The sequence below is a fragment of the Trachypithecus francoisi genome, unplaced genomic scaffold (genome assembly GCF_009764315.1).
Source record: "Trachypithecus francoisi isolate TF-2019V2 unplaced genomic scaffold, Tfra_2.0 Lachesis_group1, whole genome shotgun sequence".
NCBI lineage: Eukaryota > Metazoa > Chordata > Mammalia > Primates > Cercopithecidae > Trachypithecus > Trachypithecus francoisi.
The window spans coordinates 163,751,414-163,761,923 of NW_022681454.1; the positions used below are offsets into that span (position 1 = coordinate 163,751,414).

Genomic DNA, 10,510 nt, shown 5'->3' on the forward strand with positions numbered 1-10,510 from the left:
GTAAAGTAGCTGGAATGTCTAACTTTAGGTCCAAGACCCATTTTTTTTTCTGAGCTCCCCTACAATCCATGTGACATTACTTTGTATCCTGGAACCCCACCTTTACCTGTGGAACAGGAATAATTAGGTGCACCTGTGCACCTAAGAAGATGGGGATATGTGATAACAAATGAGCTATGTAGCACACAGTACTCTGTGAACTATTTATTTATTTATTTATTTAGAGATGGAGTCTTGCTCTATCGCCTAGGCTGGAGTGCAGTGACGCAATCTCTGCTCACTGCAATCTCTGCTACCTGGGTTCAAGAGATTCTCCTGCCACAGCCTCCTGAGTAGCTGGGATTACAGATGTGTGCCCCCACACCTGGCTAATTTTTGTATTTGTAGTAGAGACAGGGTTTCAGCATCTTGGCCAGGCTGGTCTTGAACTCCTGACCTCATGACCCACCCGCCTCAGCCTTCCAAAGTGCTGGGATTACAGGCGTGAGCCACCACGCCTGGCACTGTACTCTGTAAACTATCAAGCTCTAAAAGATAAGGCATTTCTATGGGCCAAGTACAATTGTGCTTATTATGTTTGAAGGGATATTTTAAATGTTCAGAGCATGGATACTTATTTTTTTCCACAACTACCTATAATTAATGATCAGCACTATTTAAAGCATTTAAAGGCACATTTCTAAACTGATAGGCACAACTAAAAATATAAAATTAGGAAGAATTGACAACATTTGCTTAGCTACCACATCCAATATGAAACTCTCAGTCCAAAAGGCTTTCTTGGAAGATATTGGAAGGAGCATGGAGAATGTACATTACAGACAAACTGAATTTGTATTTTGCATAATTTCAGCTTGCAGATTGCTCAGTTCTTTCCTTACTTCCCAGAAACACTGGAAGCTCACCCTATTCTTAACTCCATCTGTCGGAGCTGTTTTTATATTTTTGCAGGCAAAAATGAGAGGTAAAGAGACAGGTGAACTGTGGCTACTTAAAGTAAAATATATATAACACATTTCCTTTGCTCTCCTCTTGTGATACCAATACCAAAACACACCATTTTCTTAAAGAGTTTTTCAAGTTCTATTTAAAAAAGAAGGAAAAACAAAGTAAAGAGCTATTACTAAAATTCACATCAATTGGCAAGTGAAAAGCAACACTGGGAATATGACCCCGAAGGGCCATTTCTTTTTCGCTTCTATTCACTTATCAATATAATTATAGTTTCATTAAATGCATTTGGGATTGAAAGTGTTTTTAAAGTAAACATTTACTTTAAAACAATGTATTAAAAGCTTAGAAAGGTGGGTGTATATATATATGTACATATAAAAGTACATCTCTCTATACTTATATATTTTATTATTATATATAATTTATATAGAATTATATATACTTGTATATATTATGAGTATATATGCAAAAAGTATATACATACTATATATGAAGTATACATATATAAAGTATACATACCTTATATATAAAAAAGTATGCATACTTTATAAAAAGTATATATATGTTTTCATGATGGAAGATTGCAAATATAAAATAAGACAATACAAAATTTTAGTAAGAATATATCAACAAAAAATATAATTAGCAGCTTGTCGAGAACATTAAATTTTGCTACTGTCGAATTTTATGAGAGTAGCAGCTGCTCTGCCACTTACTACCTAAGCATCAATATCTTAAGATAACACAGAGCCTTGTTTTTTTATTATTTTTTTCCTACCTGAAAAAAAAACCAGACAGGGAATTCAGCAGGTGCTATTTCTGGAGAAAAATGACTAGCATTATGAATATCTTCAATTATTTGCCTTGCTTCATATAAATTCCTCTTTCCTCCCTCCAAGTTCTCATTATTCAAAAGTCATTTACCACTAAATTATAGAAAAAATAGTTTCTCCTGAAGCAGAAGTGAAGTGAAGCTGGGTATGAGTCAATAAACAATTATGAGGCTCTCAAATCATCAAAAAGATGCCACCAATGACATATGACCTATGCTGGTCTCGGCACCCATTTATGAAGAGACTAGAAGGGGTAATATTTTTCCTTCTGTGGAACTGATGGCCCCTGTCATCTCAACTTGAGGGAATGTTTGTCTTTGAACCAAAACATACTCGTTTGTGGAGGATATACAGAAGATACACATGAGCATCTTTTCCTAAGAAAATATGTTTGAAACTCTCATCATATCTCGGCAAACAGAGCCTGAGATGAGTGGCTTGCAAGCCTCAGTAGCCTGCTCATTGTTTTCTTCTAGGTATGGTAGAATCAGTGACTGCATGGCTCAGAGGGAGGCTGCGGAGCCAGGCAAGCCTCGGTTCAGACTTGGCTGCTCATGAACAGTGTGACCTTGACAAATTGTGGGGTTTCTTAAAGCCTGTTTCTTCATTTATAAGTTGTAAGTACATGCATCTTTTTATTTTTATTTTTTTTAAAAAAAGGTTTAAAAGTATGTATATAATACTCTGCACATGTTATGCATGGCAGAAGCTGCTGGGTTTCCTTACTCTTTCGTTGCCCATAGAATCCTGAGGATATTAGAGTCACAGAGTACCCAGGGCCAAAGAATTAGTCCTGATTGCTTTATACCATTGTGGCAATCTCATTTGCCATTGTCGTGACTGATTTTGAAATATGAAATTCAGTTCTGGCCAATGATAGGTAGCAGGGAGACCTCTGGGGCTTCTAGGAGAGGTTTTTCACCTTGAACAGACAGAGGGATTGGAAGAAGAGTTCTATTTGGTGTTGGGCTTTGTTATGTGAGAACTTGAGGCCTGTGCTCCAGTAGCCAACTGACTGAGACAAAACTGAGTATGAAACGCTGAGCTTGAGTTTGAATGTGGGTCCCCAGGTCATTATGGAGCAACCATGAGACAGCCTCTTCCGGCCTTTTGTTAAACACAATAAATATCCTGTGTTTAAAGCACTCTGGGTGGTATTTTCCATTATTTGTAACCAAAAGCATCTAACACAAAAAGTAGACTGTTAATAATATGTGTTAATCAGTATATTTTGAAAGGGCAAGTTGGTATTTATTAAAACCCATTTCCTTGAATTAATAGAAAATAATCCTCAACTGAATTCCAACTGCAATTCTATAATACTTTTTCTTTTTAGAATTTTGGAAATTTAAAAATCTTAAACTTTTTTTTTTCTTTTTCAAGGAAGATCTAATAAAATTTAATGGAATTCAATCAGTTACGTTTTATTTTAAAAGCAAAGAAGAATGCCATAGACTTATACTTTGGAAGGGAATTTAATAATTATTTATATCTAAAATTTAAATCACCTTCCTGCCTCTAATTAAAGAGCACTTAAATCCACCTCAAGAGATAGAACTGTGGTTTTTAAATGAATTTTTAAAAACCAACCTATTAAATAGCAGCATTTTAGGTTAGGTTTATGTAATGCACAGGTTCGTGTTAGGACACATAATTATGGATCAGATCCAGTTTGGGTGATCCATGAAAAATAACTCATACTTCATCCTCATAATTTACATAAAAGAAGGTATTTCTTGTTCCTTCTTTTAATTACACGGGTCATACTCGCTGCAGAGGAGAATCCTAATTTCTGTTATATTTTTATTCCTCTATTGGAGATCTTCCTCTTCCCTTTATTCTGCTAATCTCTGACAGACTACAAAGCTAAAGGAAATTAAAAATGTATAAACATACCAATCCTAGAAATTTGAAATCTTTTTGAATTTTATTAGACCCTGTGATACCAACCAGAAATTTGAAAACTTCTTTTGTCTTGGAAGCTGCAGACATTCTTTAAGAACAATTAATGAGAAATGGTACACAGATCAGGTAAGGACCTAGATCTAGATCTGATTTTTTTTTTTTTTTTTTGAGACGGAGTCTTGCTCTGTCGCCCGGGCTGGATGGAGTGCAGTGGCCAGATCTCAGCTCACTGCAAGTTCCGCCTCCCGGGTTTACGCCATTCTCCTGCCTCAGCCTCCGGAGTAGCTGGGACTACAGGCGCCCGCCACTTCGCCCGGCTAGTTTTTTGTATTTTTAGTAGAGACGGGGTTTCACCGTGTTAGCCAGGATGGTCTCGATCTCCTGACCTCGTGATCCGCCCGTCTCGGCCTCCCAAAGTGCTGGGATCACAGGCTTGAGCCACCGCGCCTGGCCTAGATCTGATTTTTTAAAAGTACCAGCAACTGGCTGGGCTCAGTGGCTCATGCCTGTAATCCCAGCACTTTGGGAGGCTGAGGTGGGCAGATGACGAGGTCAGGAGATTGAGACCATCCTGACTAACATGGTGAAATCCCCCAAAATTAGCCGGGTGTGGTGGCATGCGCCCGGTAGTCCCAGCTACTTGGGAGGCTGAGGCAGGAGAATTGCTTGAACCGGAGAGGCGGAGGTTGCAGTGAGCCGAGATAGAGCCACTGCATTCCACACTCTGTGTCAGAAAAAAAAAAGTACCAGTAACCCAGTAACTATAACAGAAGATTGTTTGAACCAGTTCAATAGACAGCACAGGTTGTTGTATATTAAAGTAAAATGTGTGAATGTCTTTTTTGATGTAAAAGGTTATACATTCATCATTTGTCATTAAAAAATAATTATTGCAACTCTACTATGTTCCAGGCCATTCTACATTCAAACTTATAAAACCCCTGGAGGCCCTGGGCCCTACTGCATAGTAAAAATGCCTCAGAAGCTCCTGTAATTCCCTTGGCCATACTATTGATATTCCAAATGATATTACTATTTGAGCATAAGTGTGTGGCTAGAAAAAAGCAGTCAAGAATGATGGACTGGATGCAGGCAAGAGTGTGCCTTTCACTCACCTCAGGGTCTGTGAGCTGGTTTTGTGGATTATGAACTTGTTGCGGGTGGTTGACGGGAACTGTCTGTGGTTTGGTTTGTCAGGGGGCATCAAACAATGTAACTGCCCCCTCATCAGCATGTCAAATTGTATTATTTCTCATCTCATGTAAATTCTCTGATGAACATTCTTATTTCCTGCAAGATTATTTGAGATAAAACTGAGAGTTAAGATATAAGTAATTTGAAATGGATTTCCATGATTACTAACAAGAAATCCTTGTGAACCCACTTCTTTGTCCATGGACCACCAAGGGGAGTGCAGAGAGAATTGCAGTTCCATGTGACCAATTTCCTCTTTAATTATGCATTTTACACTAATAAATTTTGAAACATGATATTTGAGAAGGACTCAGACTTCCACAAACTGCCTGAAAGGTCTATGAGCCAAGAAAGTTTAAGAGTAATGTGGAAAGTAAATATAAGCATTTGTGGAACAGTGGTGAAAGGAATACAGAAATTAAATAGTAGAACCAAGATCACTAATAAAGTTTAGGACTGGTCAGTCCTGTCTTCCTCTAGCATATGAAATTGGGGCTGCAGCTGGCATCGCAACATCACGGAAGTCTCTGCATGGTTGGAAACCTTCACACATCCTCATGAGGAAGGGAACAAGCACAGCAGTCTGTGATTCTGTGGACAATCATCTTGGAGCTGTTGGATTTAGCAGTGGCTAAAATGGCCACATATTTTGAAAAGGAAGCAAGTCCTAGAGCTTGTTAGCTTAAAACTGGCAAGCAATCACAACTTTTTTGTCTGACCACATTTTACTTTTACTGCTTAGTAAAAATATACCCCAAACATCAGTAATGTCTAAGTACTTTCATTAAATGGTTTTATTTAAAAAGTGAGGAAGACGTTTCCTCATCTCACCATATCCTGTGATATGTTTTTGAGTTTGCAAATTGGAAAGCAGGCCCAGAGACTAGTATGTCTTGGGTGGCCTTTCATGGCCCAAACTACTTGTAATCTCCTATTTCCCATTTTCTCCTCTCTTTCTTTCTCCACTGCAGGATTAATGAAGACTCAGGAATATGGACATATTTTCAGAACCATGTTAATCATAGTCCAAGGAACTCATAAATGTATACAGACTATTTTTTTTAAAGTTATGTCATACATTTGCTTTTTATTATTTATTTACCTTTTATAATTTCAGCTTATATTTTAGATTCAGGGGGTACATGTGCAGGTTTGTTACTTGGGTATATTGTATGAGGCTGCGGTTTGGTTGTATGATTGATCCTGTCACCCAGGTAGTAAGCATAGTATGCAACAGTTAGTTTTTCAACACCTGCCGTCCCTCCCCCTCCCACCTGTAGTAGTCCCCAGTGTCTATTGTTCTTTCTTTTATGTCTATAACTACTCAGTGTTTAGCTCTTACTTATGAGTGAGAACGTGTGATATTTGGTTTTCTGTTCCTGTATTAATTTGTTTAGGATAATGGCTTCTAGCTGCATCCATGTTGCTGCAAAGGATATGATTCATTCTTTCATATGACTATATAGTATTCTATGTACCAGACTGTTTTAAAATAAAGGCAGTTTTCCTCTTAATGAGAGAACTGCAAATAATGAAAGTATGTTCAAAAGTTATTTAAAATCAAAACAAGCTAAGGGTCTTTATCCATTTTGTGCTGCTATAACTGAATATCCAAGACTGAGATATTTATAAAGAACAGAGACTTATTTCTTATAGCTGGGAAGTCCAACATCGAGGGTGTGGCATCTGGTGAGGGCTTTCTTGCTGCATCATCCCATGGTGGAAGGTGGAAGGGCAACAGAGCATGCACAACAGAGAGGGTTGAACTCATTGTTTTATCAGGAACCCACTCCTTCAGTAACAACATGAATCCAGTCATAAGGGCTCTACCCTCATGAGTCAGTTACCTCTAAAAAGTCCAGCTTCCCAACACTGCTGCACTGGGGATTAAGTCTCCAACACATAAACTTTGGTGAACACACTTAAACCATAGCACTAAGTTAGTTATACTGAATGAGAACATGCACGAAGTGTACTATTTGCAGTTCAAATCCTATTAAAAACTGTTGAGGTATAACTTATAGCAGGCTCAAAAGGCCTTTCTTTTAATGTTTCAGGGTAAGAATGGAGAAGGAAACAGGCTTAATGTGGCCAAAAACTTGCATATTCTAATGTGGCCACTCAAACATTTTTTCTGTCTCTCTCTGGAGTTTAAAGGCAGGATAAAAATATCTCTGATTTAGAAATCAGAATTGATTTCCACTTTTACAGATGTGCAGCTGAAAACCTTGGAATCTTCCTTGGACCTTCTTTTTCTCTTGGACCTCACATACGGTTTGTCAGCAAATGTTGTCACCTTTACCTTCAGAATATATTCATACTCCGTCACTTCTCACCACCTTCTCTGTGAGCTTCCGTGTCATGGCCACCATCTCTCTCCTGGATGACTCTACTGGTCTTCAAACTGGTCTTCCTCTTTCCCTCTTGCTCCTGTTAGTTTATTTTTTTAACACCTTAGACAGAGGTTGGTTAAAATGTTAAGTCAGATCATGTTACCCCTCCACTCAAAACCCTGTGATCATTTTCCATCTTACTCAAAGTTCCAGTCATGGCCCTTGCAGTGGCCAGCCAGGCCCTTCATTCTGTTCATGTTAGCTTTCTTGTCTCATTTCCTCATACTTCCCACTCTGCTTCAGCCACACTGGCCCATTGCTTTCCCTTATCTTCAAACCCTGGAATAGTGGCTGTCACATAGTAGGTACTCAATAAATTTTTGATAGATGAATGGTAACTCAAGTATCTTCTGTGCTTATACTGTGATCTGAAATGCAAAGAAAAATGGACTAAGTCCCTCATTTGGTGTTTAGCTCCTAATGCCCCTTGTAAGTTCCTGGGGGAACTTAAATATCTTTTTATTTTCCTTTCTTTATTATTATTATTTTTTTGAGACGGAATCTTACCCTGTCACCAGGCTGGAGTGCAGTGGTGTGATCTCAGCTCACTGCAACCTCCACCTCCCGGGTTCAAGCAATTCTCCTGCCTCAGCCTCCCGAGTAGCTGGGACTACACGTGTGTGCCACCACTCCAGGCTAATTTTTGTATTTTTAGTAGAGACAGGGTTTCACCATGTTGGCCAGGATGGTCTCGATCTCTTGACCTCATGATCCACCTGCCTTGGCCTCCCAAAGTGTTGGGATTATAGGCGTGAGCCACCATGCATGGCCTTCTTTTTGGTTTTCAAAAGCTCTAAATCATGATTTCCTCTGAAGTTTTTGTTTGCATTCTATATTCTGCCTTCCCTGCGTACTGTCCTTTTTCTGCATCATGTTGTTCTGTTGGGCATGCTTGAATCCTTCACTCCCCACAGCTGTGTGTATAGCAGGCTTGGTTAAGATTTGGAATAATTAATGTTTAGGTCCTTGCTTTCTTAAAAGCCATTACTTTCTGCACTGAGAACTTTTGATGGATTCATCTACTCAAACTCCAGTCTCCTTCCATTTCCTCAGTTTTGCTTTTTCTCTTTCCCAAAGTACTGCATTCCTTCTTAGGACATCTGATTATCAGAGCATTCTTTTATTTCTGAGCCAGACTATCTCATATGGTTTCTACCCATTAGTGGATAAAATTCATTTTGCTAATTCTGTAATGCTCATTTAGAACAAATAACATCCCTTTTTCAGTGCTTCTCAGTCTTCTGGGGCTCTATGAAAGTATTACAATCCTGGATAATTTGACTAAACATAGTTTTCTTAAAACGAAAACCATTCCTCCATCTGGAAAGTTCTATTTATTTTGGAAAAAATATGCTTTATAGTGATTAGGCCTCAGATATAAGCTCATTAGCCATATTACAGGCTGCATTTATTAATACGTATTGGCCTTTTCAAAAAACTTCCTTAATGGATCTCTTGATATAGTAAAAACTGTGAATGGTTTTAATTGTCTAATGTATATTTTATGACAGATAAAAATATTATTATATCTGAATTCATGCTCCATTGCTAAAACTTAAGAATGTTATAAATAAACTACTTGAAATGTCCCATTTTGTTGGGGAAAAAAACTTCTTATGAAGCTTAATGTGCAGTTAATTCAGAGCCTACGTAAGAATGGCCTCTTCTTAAAAGTCTAACTATTCATTACGTGGCATTTTGTAGAGAAATTTAACTAAAGCAATGTAGGCAGCTTCACTCCAGTTCTTGGCAATAAGCAACACTGATGATTAATGACCTACATTGGTAATTGGCTCTTGGTTACAGATGTCATGGACATTTAAGAGATGAGACTATAATGAATGAAAATATCTCAGTAGTTCAACTAGCACTTACTCACCGAGGGATTAAGGTGACCTGACATGCTAGTACAAGGCTGGTTATGTAAAACTGCATATGCTGTTTTTAGGTTTTCCTTGCATGGCAGTAATTTTCTTTTCACTCAAAAAAAAATCTTAGGAAAGTCTGCCAAAGAGAGAGCATTATGAAACAAACGCTACCAAAAACATTGGAAACCAACCTGCTAGTCAACGTAAGAGAAGTGGTTTCTTATTTCCTAAGCAAGTGACATTTCCTAATGATCACCTGCTATGAATGGGCTGTATTGTTATGTTCTGTCAGACTTTAGCTTTATAAAGGTCTGTGCCTACAGGCGAACCCATGGGAACTGGGTCCTGGATTCTGCAAAGAAGAACCAAATCCAGAATCACTGTCCGTGACCATCTTAAAGACCTGGCATAGGAAGCATGCCTTTCTTCTTGTTGAAGTTTGCCAGCTTTGCACTTGGATTTGCCTTTTCAGATTTTGATGCCTCTGTACACTGAGATTTGTCAGTCAGTCATAAACTTTGCCAATAACTGACCATACTGTGTCCACCCACGATTTTTTTTGTTTGTTTTTTGTTTTTGTTTTTGTTTTTTTGCTTCGAAAACCAGTTTTCCACAAGTCTTTACTTTTTTGGCTTCCCATTGGAGATTTTAGACTCGGGCAGTTGGGGGAGTGGCAGTAACTAAGAAAGCAATTCTCAGCATGAGAGCCAGTGAAAGGCTTGGAAATATGAACATCTCGGTTGTTTCTGGAAGAATAGGCTGTATTTCAGCATGGCATGGGGCGTGTGAATGCATATGGTGCAATGGACTCTAATGTTAAGCTCCATGTGATCATAAGGGGCTCAACTGCCACTCATAACAGCTTGGCAATGTCTTGTAGACTTGAAGTTTTCCAACAGGATAATGAGATATGACCATCTCTTCTTACGTCTTTGGAAGATAGCTGTCTTAGGGTGAATGACTTATGGAGCAAGAGGAAAACTGAAACAAGAACTGAATGTTTTTGTTAACTCATCACCAAGATAATGAGAACTTAAATTAGGGAAGGGGCCATAAGGGGGATAAGAAGAAGAACTTCTGTGGTAGGTAAGGCAGGACATGGCGTGTCACAGAGGTAAGAGAGAAAACAGGAAGAGCTGAAGCTAGCTCAGAGTTTTCTAGCCTGTGGGGGCAGAAATGATGGCTTTGTTATGCGAGGTATGCAGCACATGAGGAACTAGGTTTTGTTGAGAAAATGTTGAGGTTCGAATATGTGGAGTTTGAAGGACTGATAAGACATTTTTCTGTTAATTAAGGTCCAGCTAGTAGGCAGAATTTAGGATTGAGGTCAGGGATGAAAGACACAGAATTGTCAGTTATCTAC

The 10,510-nt window shown here is 38.5% G+C and overlaps 1 long non-coding RNA gene across 1 annotated transcript; it reads left to right on the forward strand.

Annotated features, from left to right (window-relative positions):
* The first annotated feature begins 2,267 nt into the window (after nt 1-2,267).
* On the forward strand, nt 2,268-6,057 carry LOC117084852. Its single transcript, XR_004437709.1, has 3 exons — nt 2,268-2,404; nt 3,722-3,818; nt 5,858-6,057. It is a non-coding gene; the product is annotated as an uncharacterized LOC117084852 (long non-coding RNA).
* The last annotated feature ends 4,453 nt before the right edge of the window (nt 6,058-10,510 follow it).